The following is a 13,157-nucleotide window of genomic DNA, read 5'->3' on the forward strand; positions in this document are numbered from 1 at the left end:
TAGAACATGCTGACCAGTCCACAGTCTCGTTTCATTACACCTAGGTAATAATGATGTTAATTAGTGTAAATTCTGTTTGGATATACTACAGGGAAAATTGTAAACTTTCTAGAGTTCATGAAGTTTTGTATACAATAACATTAGTTTTGATAAATAGAACAAAATTACTATTTGATTAGAGTGGACTTTATGTGTTGTGTGTAGGAAATTATACTAGTGGTTATTGAAAGAGAGAAAAGAAAAATGATGTAGGTCAAACCACAAAAAAGTTACCTACAGAGATATATGTACATATATTATTGTCGATATAATAGTATGTGTGTATACACACACGCATACAAATACATACAGTAAAACCTGTTGAAGCCAGAAACTGCATGGGGCAGACCTGTACAAACCAGAAATATGAAAATTGTACAGCATTATCTTAAAATTTCTCTTGTAGAAGGTCCTCTACAGAGATGCCAACCATTACGATTTGAGCGTGATCATTACGGTTTTGGTGTACACATTATGACTATACGCTCATACAGACAAATATTACGACTTGTTGCAACTCCCAAATTATTATATATTATGTAGGTCTATACAATAAAGTGATAAATTGTTCCTCCAAGGTTTGAAAGGGGTGAAAAGAAAATTTCTAGTGAGATACAAATAAATTTTCATAATAAATAAAAGACATAGTCCAAATGGCTACTTGCGATAATCATGTTTGTGCTTGAAATAATAAAAACTGTTTGTATCTCCAATGTCTATCAATAGTTTGAGTGCGGTGCTTCTCCATACTGGGTACATGGAGTAATCCACAGTTATGTCATCAGTGCTTGTCAGCCAATCAGCGCTTGCATAGATGGGTATTTCTTAATTTTCTAAGCGGCATAGAAACACCAATGCGATCATTCACAAGATGGAAAAAAGAGGCCTCATTCACCAGATTGTCTTGTTTCTGGCAAATCTAAAAGGACTAAAACTGTGAAAGGGCTCTGTCTACAATCAGTCATTTAAAATAGTTGGCACCTGAGTAATGCAAATGGAAAACTATCTTTCATCTACCTCATCTATCAACAAATAGGATTAGAACCTGAGTAAGGTGGAAAAATATTTTTGATTAAATATTAATTTCATATTTAATTAATAATTTATTTAAATATTAATAAATTCTTGGACATTTTGTTACAGTAAGTATTGGTTAAATATATTGTTATTTTTCTGCTGTCATTATTTTTTTGCAGTTAAATTAGATTCATGATTTGTAGAAATATATCTGTCTTTTAAGTGCAAAATTCTACTGTTTAAATAATTCTTAGAAAAAAAATAAATTCCTATTTCCCCTAACAGTATTAACAGAAACTGATGAAATTGATTTAAAATCTATAATAGAATCACAAGGTGGTAACAGTGTGAGAGATTCAGAAGATGAACAAAATGGAAAAGATAGTGAGGAAATAGAAATTCCTATTTCATTGTAAGTGTTAAGTTATATTACTCTATCAAATTGTATGCAACAATGAAGGAGAAAAATGAACTTCATGAAAAGGCCACAGAATTGGTGTTCTCTTTTAACCATATGAGAAAGCCCATTAAAAAAAAATGAAATGGTTGAAATTGAACACTTTCTTCAAATAAATTTGATTAAGATCTTGTGTACATGTGTATATTTTGAGTGTCTAATTTTGTTTTTATTCTAATAAATATAGCATAAACAGTATAATAACTTTATTCATAAACGTCTTATTTCCCTCTTGTCACCCCTTGTTGTAGATTCCTGTACGTCGTGAGGGGATCTCCCAGGGAACGTTCAGTTTACCTCCTTTGGGATCTAGACTGCCCTCAATTGTTTACTGAAGTGGACCACAGCAAACAGCTTTAACTTCTTTCTCTCTAAAACCGTTTCCATGCACTTTTGCTGCCAATGGGGTATTCACCCTGATCCTGAACTCCATATCGGTGAAGTTGTGCTGCCTGTGGTCTCTGAGACAAAGTTCTTAGGGGTTATCTTTGACCGTAAGCTGACCTTTATATCAAGCAGCTATGGGTCAAATGTACAAGAACACTGAACATCCTCTGTGCCCTCTCTTCCACCACTTGGGGAGTGGATTGACGTTCTATGCTAAAGATATATCGTGCTCTTACTCCATGGAAACTCGACTGTGGATCACTGGTTTATGGCTCTGCCAGACCATCAGCCTGAAAGATGCTAGATCCTATTCATCATCGAGGTATTCGGCTCTGCACTGGGGCTTTCCGCACTTCCCCAGTTCAGAGCTTATACATAGAGTCTCATGAACCTTCTTTGCACCTCCACCATTTGCAACTGGCCTTACTATATGCTACGAAACTTTGTTCCTCACCAAAGCATACCACCTGGGGTTGTGTTTTCCTTCCTCGGTGGGCCATGCTTTTTCAGACCAGATGGTCTGCCATTGCTCCTTTTGGCCTTCGTATCCAGGCGCAGTTGGATGAATTGGGTCTGTCCTTGGATAACATTGCTGTATCCACTGGTCAGCCCATCCAACCATGGCTTCTTACAGTCGCCAATTGTGACCTATCTTTAAGTCATCTGAGAAAAGTAGACGCTCCTGATTGGAAATACTGTCTGCTATTTGCTGAACATCTTTCGAACCATCCTTCCATTCCTATTTATACAGATGGTTCGAAATCAGGTTCGGTGGTTGCACAGAATCCCCTCTACAGCTTCTGTGTTCACTGCTGAACTGTACACCATTTCTCTTGCCCTGTAACACATAGAAGCTAAGCAGTACTTAAACTGCACTATTTATACTGATTTGCTTAGTTCTCTACTGGCCCTTGAATTGCTTCATGTTGGTTCTCACCGATATTCAAAACCGACTGGCCCATTTCTCTTTAACATCTACTTCTATCCAGTTTTTCTGGATACTGGGCCATGTTGGTATTCACAGGAACGAGCTCGCCAACAGTGCAGCTAAGTCTATCTGCTCTGGCACTATCACTGCTGTGCCTGTCCTATACATGGACTATGTTCCTGTATTTAAGGCTCGGTTCCGTGCCAGCTGGCAGTCGACTTGGAGTGAGCAACATTAAAAAAAGCCTTTCCAAATAAAACCCTATATTGGACACTGGTCATCTTGCTTCCATAAGGATTGGAAAGATGAAGTTCTTCCAACTAGACTACGCATTGGTCACAGTTTTTAACTCATCATTTACTTTTATCAGGAACTGATGCACCAATGTGTAGTTCATGTAACACTCAGATCACAATAAGCCACATTTTACTTTCTTGTCGTCGTTACGACTCTCAAAGATGGAACCATTTTAAACATGTTCTGTCCCAAGGTTTGTCCATAACATTAGACAGTGTTATCGGTGATGATGACACTGTGTCCACCTTTGTAATGTGTTTAGTTTTTTAAAGGCTATCAATTTTTTAATGCCATTTAAGTTTTTTTAATTTATACATTACATCTTTTTAATGTGGCCCCCTTTTAAACATCACAGTTCATCTAGTTTCATTTGAAATTAGAAACTGTCCATAACATACAAAAACTCAAAACCAGGACTGGAAAGGCCAACTTCAAGGGGCTGATGGTGGTTTTTGTACTTGCCTGTAAGTCCTTCTGGCAAGTTGTGATTATTACAGTTATGCTACAGAAAGTCCTTTACAACTCGTGTTACTGTAGTTTTTTCTTGACGTTGTAGACTAGATGTAAACATTGGTTTTATGCTATTTATGTTTTTTTAAACTTTGTTTTGTTTTACCTTAATTTACTTTTTACTGAATGTTTAGCGTGGATAGCCTAGAGGCTTTGTGCCATAAAACACTAAATCAACCAACCCTCGTGTCAAGCAAGTATAACGTTCTGCTCAAAAATTATATATATCTAAGGAAATGCTTGTTCACTGTGTCAAAGCCAGAAATTTTACTTGGTCCTGTACAGTTATGCCTTAGACAGGTTTTAATGTATTATTATTATCATTATACATATATTCAGGTATTACTGGAGAACAGATTAAAAAAAAACACCTCCTTTTCATCCTTACTTCTTTTTAATTTCATGATTTTATTGCTTTACTTTGTACCTGTTGGATTAGTGATTCTTGCATCAAAATTAATACATCTAAGTGAGAGCCAGGTCTCTGTTACCTGTCCAGCTGACATAAATAACATGTGAATGTGAGGTGTCGCATTACACACGTGCTCCTATTCGTGAAATGTTAGACCTTTTCTTTCACTGAACTTTCATCAAAATAAGCTGAGAAGTATATGACGTTTCACATTTTAATTGGCTTTGTAAAAAATGTATGACAAAAAATATGTGTATATAAAGTGAAGGGTTTTATAAGACTTTCTACATACCCGAGCTCATTTGCACTTGACTAAAACTTGATTGCATACTTCTGCAAGCTAACATGCAAAATGTGCACCAGTCATTAGAATATAATGTCTCAAAAATACTACAGCATATTTGGTTATCTAAATAAACTATAGATAGGTTTAAAACATTCTGCAGCATTCATAGCAAGATGTAATGATGTGACCACAAATAAACAATTCTACTGATTAGCAGTTTACCTCCTCTGGGATCTAACCATCCACCTGCGTGTTTGCCGTGCATGGTGACCCGTGAAGGGGAGGAGAGGATCCTGATTGTTGAGGGGTTCAACTCCAACACACCACTTTGACCTTGAATTCCTGTAGACGGGCAGTCTTGGGGTGGCCCCTCCCAAGATCAATCTGCTAGTCCATTTGGGCCAGGCTCAACTGAGTGCCAGCTAAGGATGTCATCAACAGGTGTAGTGGACATTATGTCTGATACTGGTGTTCAGGTATAGTTCTCATGAAACCCTGATGTTGCTGCATCGACCTTATATGGCTCCATGGTGGGTGGGGTCAGTGGACATTGAAATATTCTTTTTTTTTTTATTGTGGATATCCCTCAAATAAAAAAATAAACAAGCATGACAGCATAGAGAAAAGTCCAACTACTGGCAAACGACTGTGCAATGATAAGTCTGTACGGTCAAACTCACAACTTGAATCTGTCCCGTGACTTTTAATTATACATTCTTTAACTGAAAAACCCTTAGGGCAGATGTCTCCATTTTCTGTTTAGAAGGGGTTAGAAGGGCTTGCTGGCTCTCCTAAATTGGTCAAAAATACAGAAATGTCTAGGGACATTTTAGTGGAAACAGCTTCATGACAACATTCAAAACTCCTCTTGAAATCAAAGGCCATTGGGGATATGCCAATTGAGGTTACTCCTCATTCTACTTTGAATTCTTCCAGAAGAGCTATAGTTGAGAGGGATTTAAAGACCATTCCAGAGTCGGAGATCCTTGTAGGTTTCACCAGCCAAGGTGTTACAGCCGTGCGCTTAATTTTTACTCGTAGAGACAGGATTATGGAAGTGACAAATGTTCTAATATTAACATTTACCACATCATGTCCTCCTACCACATGTTTCCATTGTCCACGATTTGGTTATTCAAAAACATCTCGCCTTTGTGCTGGTAAAGACCATGATTCTTTTGAATGCCAACTAGAACTGCATTGTGTTAACTGTAATGGTCCACATCCTTTCTATTTTACTTCTTGCCCCAAATGGGTAGAGGAGAAAGAAATACAACGTCTAAAGACAGTTCACAATGTTACTTACCCAGAGGCTCGGGAAATTACTCTTCCCAATTCCATCTCGGACTTATGCTCCTGTAATCTGTTCCAATACTACAGTAGGAGTCCAGACAGACACTTCTGTGCTTCCTACAGAATCCTTACCAGTGCATCTTAATCTAGTACCTACCAAAATCAACAAAGTTCACAAATCAGTATCTACTTCTATCTCTGTCTCTACCACATCTTCCAGTCATTGCCCAACTTCACCTTGCTCAAGCCCAGGTGTTTCCATGTAGTCTTCCTCTCTTCACACCCCAAAAATTAAACAAACCATTCGTTCATGTCTTCAATCACTGGAACGTATGTCTAGAAACACCGATCTGCCTACTCAGTCCAGAGCAGGATCAATAGAGGTTGACAGACCCTCATCCAGTAAAGAAAAAAGTGCAGTCACAAGCAGAAGGTCTCCTTGCCATATTCTCATCTAAAATAAATAAAAATGGCCATGCTAATCCAATGGAACTGTCAAGGTTTTCAGTCAAATATGAATGACATCAAGGATTTGACTGACTTTTCTCATCTCAAATGTCTTTCTTTACAGGAAACATTTTTAAAACCTACTAATACAGTCACAATTCAACAATATTCCCTTACCGAAATGACAGGTCGTGTGTAGGACAAGGACATGGGGTAGTAGCACTACTGGTTGATCAACATGTGCCCACCTGGTCCTTGTCATTAAATACGCCCTTGAAGGCTGTAGCCATCCATATCTCCTTGGAGGTTGTTCCATCACTGTTTGTTCTCTTTACCCCTGGAAAAAATCATCATCCCTCAGACCTTGATTCCCTCATTGAGCAACTGCCAACTCCCTTTTTAATTTTGGGGGATCATAATGGACATAATCACCCCTCTGGGGTGGTTCTAGTATTGATGTGAGGAATTGTGCTATAGAGCATATGCTCCTGAATCACAACCTGTCTCTCTTCAATACTGGCTCCTACACTTATTTTCATGCACCCAGTCAGTCATTTACTGCTATAGATCTTTCTATCTGCTCCTCTTCACTTTTCACTTACTTTTCTTGGGAGGTTGACATCAATCTGTAGGGTAGTGATCATTTTCCTATCATATTAAGAGAGATTGGTCATGGTCAGTGCCACCTGACCTGTGTGTCTCAGTGGAAGTTGAACCAGGCCAACTGACCCTCTTACACTACTCTCTTGGAACTTGCTCCTGCCATCTAATGTTTGCATTATTACCAAACTGTAACAGTTAAAAGTTATATGCAATTTGTTTTTTGCTCAACTACTTCATTAAAATGTTACACATGCATGCTGTCACACTACTTCATTAAAAGTTACACATGCATACCTGTCACCTTCCTGAGGAGAAAACCAATTATTACATTTCTTAGCATGTGCCATAATTTCATGAAAGTAAATAAAGATGATAAACATGATATTTAAGTGTTAAATATAAGACTAAACTCAATATGTAACTTTTTCATGTCTCAATTTTTTGTACATTTCAGTCTAAACGTATCTAATTTTTGATCAGACTTCTTGCTTCTGACTGGAAGAAACTACTTAAATTATGCAAGTTGCTATGATATGACAGTGCATGATAGAGACAGATTGAGAGTTTTATAATACTAATATTTACTACCATTTCATTTGTTTAGTACATAATTATGAATCATGACATTACATTTCTATAAGACTATGCATATGTAGCAGTGGTAACTAACTGTATTGCCCAAGCAGCTGCTCAGTGCATCCCCAAAACCTCAACATCTTTCCCATGGCATCTTTGTCCTTGGTGGAATTCTGCTTGTTTTATAACACAAAGCTCAGAAACGTGCTTGGGATAAATTTCATAGATATCCCACGCTTTCAAACCGCATTGCATTTCAGTAAGCCTGCACACAGACTCGGCGAGTTAGACGTCGAAGCCAGAAGAAATCTTGGATTAAATACACCTCCAGCATTTCTTCATCCACCATTCAAACGTCATATAGGACAAGATCCAGAAGATGAGTGGATGGTATACTTCTGCCCCCCTCTCTATCTTAATATTCAATGGCCATGAAGTTGCTGAAGCTCAGAGTATTGCCAATACTTTTGGCATACAATGTTTCTCTCATGTATCAAACTCATCCCCTTTCATCTTAGCTATTAAAACACAAGTTGAACATCTGCCTCTTTCCTTTTTGACTGATCATCCATATGACTATGATCACTCTCTTACAACGGTGGAACTCAAACTTATGCTTCATCGGTCTGGCAATACTTCAGTTGGACCTGATGATATACATTGAGATGTTACTCCACCTTTCTCCTGCCTCTCTTACTATTCTCCTGGCTGTCTTTAACTGGATATGGCAGGAGAATGTCTTTCCTGATGCTTGGTGCCAAGCTATTGTACTCCCTATTCTTAAACCTGGGAAGAATTACAGGATTCCTTCGAATTACCATCCCATTTCTTTGACGAGTTGTATCAGTAAGACCTTAGAGAGAATGATTAATGCTCGTCTTGTTTGGTTCCTTGAATGAAACAGCCTTCTCTCACTCACCCGCTAACAGGGTATTCATCCAGATCCAGAACTTCGTATTGATGACGTTGTCCTTCCTGTCGTCCCTGAGGCAAAGTTCTTAGGTCTTATATTTAACTGTAAATTAAACTTTATTTCCAATTTCAAGCAACTTCGTGTCAAATGTGTAAGAGCATCCTCTGTGTCCTCTCTTCCATTTTTTGGGGAGTGGGTCGATACTCCATGCTTAAAATTTATCTTACCCTTATCTGATCCAAATGTGACTATGGTTTATGGTTCTGCCAGAACCTCAGCACTGAAAATGCTGGATCCTATTCACCATCAGGAGCTTTGGCTTTGCACTGGGGTCTTTTGTACTTCTCCAGTTCAAAGTTTGTATGTGGAGTCCCATGAACCCCTCTGTATATTTGCTGTTTGCAACTGTCTCTTCTGTATGCTTCCAAACTTTGCTCTTTACCACAGCATACTATTTTAGGTTGTGTTTTCCATCCTCAGTCAGCCTCACTTTTTTACAATAGAAAATCTGCTTTTGTTCTTTTTAGCCTTTGTATCCAGGTACAATAAAAAAATTGGATACATCTTTGAACAGCATAGCAGTATCAACAGTTCGGCCTCTTCCTCCATGGCTAATTACTATCCCCAACTGTGATCTATCTTTGAGTCATCTGAGGAAGACTGGTACTCTTGACTGGAAATGTTACATCTTTCAAACAATCCATCCATTACCATATATACGGATGGTTCAAAATCAGGTGCCTCTGTAGGCTCTGCCATGGTTTGTTACAGTTTGGTTGTAGCACACAGAATCCCTCTACAGTTTCTGTGTTCACTGCCATTTCTCTTGCCCTGAATCTTATTGAAACTATGCAGTATACAAAATGTACGGTCTATACTGATTCACTCAGCTGTCTATTGGCCCTGACATCATTCCATGTTACCATCCTATTCTTATCTATATCCAAAACAAACTGGCTCATCTGTCTCTGTCCAGCTTTCTTGGATACCAGGTCATGTTGGTATTCATGGGAAAAAGCTAGCTGACAGAGTGGCAGAGTCCATCTGCATTGGCTCTATCATCACCGCACCTGTTCCATATGTGGACTATAGTCCAGTTATCAAAACCCAACTGTACACCAGTTGGCAGTTGACCTGGAGTGAGCAATGAAATAATAAGTTTTTTCAAATCAAGCCTTCTTTAGCTCTTTGACCACATTGGTCACAGTTTTTAACTCACCACTTCCTTTTGTCTGGTACTGATTCATTAATGTGTGGTCTGTGTGGCATTCAGGTTACTATCTTGCTTATTTTATTATCATGCTGTCATTACAACCACGAACGATGATGCCATTTTAAACATATTTTTAAAGTAGGTTTGCCCTTGACATTAGCCAATGTCATAGGTGATACTGGCTGCCTCGCTTGTATTTTTACACTTTTAAGAGCCATTGGTCTTTCTAACTTAATTTAAGGTTTTTATTGGACTAAATACTGTTTTAGCATGATTTCATTTACACATTTTACTTTTATCTTGACCTGAACCCAGGACTAGAAAGGCCAACTTCACATGACTGACAGCATGTTTGGACTTAATGTTTCAGTCTTCCTGGTTGATCTTAATTTTACATATTTTTACCTTAATTTAATTTCCATATACCATTATAGTATACTACATCTTGTTTGGCACAGCTAACCTAGTAGCTTTGTGCCAATAAACATGAAATACCTACCTACCTACCTAACAGTTTACATCAGGAAGACTAAACAGTGATTTGTAATATTGATGTAGATTACTACAAATGTCTATCAGCCACATAAGTGTAATATGTGATAAATGCCAGAGCCAAAGGGAAGGGGCTTTTCCTGTGATTTTGGTATCTTGGTAAATTAAGATGGTTCCAATTTTGTATTCTTGTTTCTAATTACGTATAGCTTGTGACTGTAATTGGTAGCAATTACCAGCAGTCTGTTTTTGGCATTTGAAAATTCGTAAAGTAAATATCAGAGCATATAGCATCTCATAACAGAATGCAGAATTTAAAATATAAAAAACACAGTTCTGATTCCTCCCTCACTTTACCAGTTAAATAATTAATGTGTGTTACATTACAAAAAAATGTACTATTAACTATTTAGTATCCACCAGTTTAATCTGACAAAATACTAATAATGATATATACATATAGTGTGTTAGGGTACATAATAGAAAACATAACAGCCTAACAATGCTTCTTGTTTCATTGAATATCTAACAGTTTTTAAACCAAGAAGAGTTCTTGCAATCTTTATAAGAAAGACAAATAGCATCTGGCATAACAGATTTGAACACCAATTTCTAGTCTCATAAAGCATCTTAAGATTAAAATATCCAATTCATGGCTTTCTGTCGTTTAAGGTGGTAAGATACATAAGAAATTATTCAAAACTAGTTGGAGTACCCATCTCCTTTATGGACATTATATTGAAAGGTTATTTATGGGAATGAAAAATTACTTCCTTTGTATGTAATTGTAAAAAATGAAATGTAGAAATGTCCATAAAACTGCAAAACACAAAATGTGAACCCACAATATTCCATGTATCTCTGCTTGGACCTAATGAACCTTCATGCCAAATTTGACGAAGATTCATCTACAGTGAGCAATGTAGTGGTAAGAAACATCAATAAAAACTGAAAATTGTTATGTACCCATGCATCGTCCTAATGGACCTAATTACCAATTTTGGTAAGGATCCATCCACAACCTGCGAAGTAGTTATGTGGACAGACAACAGGTATTACTATTATATTTTTATAGATAAATGCATCAATACTCACAAAGAATGGCAGTAAGTGTTTTTGGCATTTTAATAATACTGGTAATTGTTACTTTTCCAGCACCATAACGTGTGTGTTCATTTGAGTAACTTTCTTTTAACCATTAATTATTGTACTTTGTCTAGTGTTAGGGCATTCCTTATCTACTATGTCAAATTACAGCCCCCCCCTCAAATTGTCCAGCTTTGTGCTCAATTACAAACAATTTTTCCAGTCTTAAATTTTGTTTATATGATTATAATAAGAAAACAAAGGATAAATGATATTCCCCATCAGTGAAAAAAAACGAAATTATAATTTTCACAAAATAGTAATAATGTAATAATTAAATTTTATCACTATAGAATCAAACCAGCTGCTAAGGGACCCACAGAAAACTGGAATCATTTTGTAGCAAAAAAGATGAAGAATAGTTTCAAATATCTAACCACAAAAAGATTAATGATGTATAATATCTCATACTATGATTAAATTTATTAAAAATCACCTTATGAGAATTTAGCAGTGCATGGTTATTGCTTCAGTTATAGACCCGTGATGAACACCATACAGTTCACTTGAACAGAAAATGCTGAAAGCATACATTTTTAAGACAGTGTTGAAAGTACAGAATTTTGTCAGATTATAGAACCTACATGACACCTTGTTATAATGTCACATCATAAATATTTTCACTTTTAGTTTATTCAAACTTAAATTAGTCTTCTCAGAAAAAACTTCAGTGTTTGTCTCACTTTGAAACAATACTGAAAGGTGTAAATATAATTTTGTTTTTGTTTGTTTTTTTAAAAGAGGGAATATAGTTTTTATATGGAATTTAAAAATTCTAAATACTATTTTGAATACAAGTACATTATTCAAAACACATCCTACAAAGTATAAGCAAGACTTTTAGAATATATAAGTAATAAGGAAGTTTCCGAACTACAAAAATTAAGTACTGTTGTACTTAAAAGCTAGTGGAAATAGAAAGTGGACAGAAATAAAAGAAGCTTGTTTACTGTAATAATATATTGTGTCCAGAAAGTTACATATAAATTTCAGTGATCTATATGTATTTGTAAAATGTTGTTTCAAGCAACATGAGGATATTCTTTCTACTTAATGGCATTAGAAAACAATGGAATATGGATCAGCTGTGGGAACAGGGTCATCCAGAAAAAGACCTGCAGTAACTAATACTTAAGCCATGATAAACAAAGTGTGGTGTTTTGTAATATCTTAAATACATAAGGCAGTGACAAAAGACATTTGTATGTTCTGGGTAAGAGTTTTTAGCTTAATAAAGATCTCCATCTGGACAAGTTGATAGAAGTTACTGTATGTTAATTCAACTGTTACATACCTCAAACAGTTGGAGAATGGAACGGGAAATAATAGGAGAATATATCATTCAAGTCACTTGATGCAATGCTTATAGATTTCTTTACAATCATACTGTTGAAACAGGCACTGAGAAATATTCACCTTATGTACCAGATGTATTATAGAAAGCATGTATGGAGGAGAGTTATGCATTGAATGTTACAGTCTTGAAACAGAACCTTTTGTTATGGAAACTACACTTCAGGGTTATTGTTGAGCTGCATGATTGTCAGTAGAGCATTAACTGATTTGGTAACATGAAATGTAATGTGGGAAACGACTATAAATGTTTTAATATAGCATAAAAGTATGTCAAACATGCAGACATAGAAACAAACAAAAAGTAATAACAATAAAACATTTCAGCGACAATAGTTTTATCAACATAGATTTGCTTTTCAAAAAATGAACTTCAGAAACTTATTAATGATAGACAGATGAAGGTCACTGAAAATTTAAGAGATGATGCAGTGTTTGTTTACACTTAGGAACCTGTTGTTAAAGAGCATGCTTTTGAAATTGATTAATGTTTTTGGGTAGCTATTATGTGAAAAGTTCATGCCTTAAAGTAATTTCTTTATGTGGAAGGATCTAATTAGCATTTTGGGATTAAGTTCACTTCAAAACGTGACCAAAATGACTGCTAAATTTTCTGAGTATGAAGATATAATTTAAATAGGCAGTAACGTTTGTATGTTGAAGAAACTTTTTCTGGCTGCTGACCTGTAACCATATAAGCTATGTTATGTAGTTGTATCCCTTTCAAATGGAATTTTAACCAATGTTCATCCCCCTGTTACAAAAAATTTTAAAACAAAATTTCTACC

At 36.2% G+C, this 13,157-nt stretch overlaps 1 protein-coding gene across 9 annotated transcripts in view; it reads left to right on the forward strand.

The window, feature by feature from the left end:
- LOC143231897 (ataxin-7-like protein 3) overlaps positions 1-13,157 on the forward strand; it is a 60,233-nt gene that overhangs the window by 44,894 nt on the left and 2,182 nt on the right. The window lies entirely within an intron of this gene.

The sequence above is a fragment of the Tachypleus tridentatus genome, chromosome 11 (assembly GCF_004210375.1).
Source record: "Tachypleus tridentatus isolate NWPU-2018 chromosome 11, ASM421037v1, whole genome shotgun sequence".
In the NCBI taxonomy this organism is placed as follows: domain Eukaryota; kingdom Metazoa; phylum Arthropoda; class Merostomata; order Xiphosura; family Limulidae; genus Tachypleus; species Tachypleus tridentatus.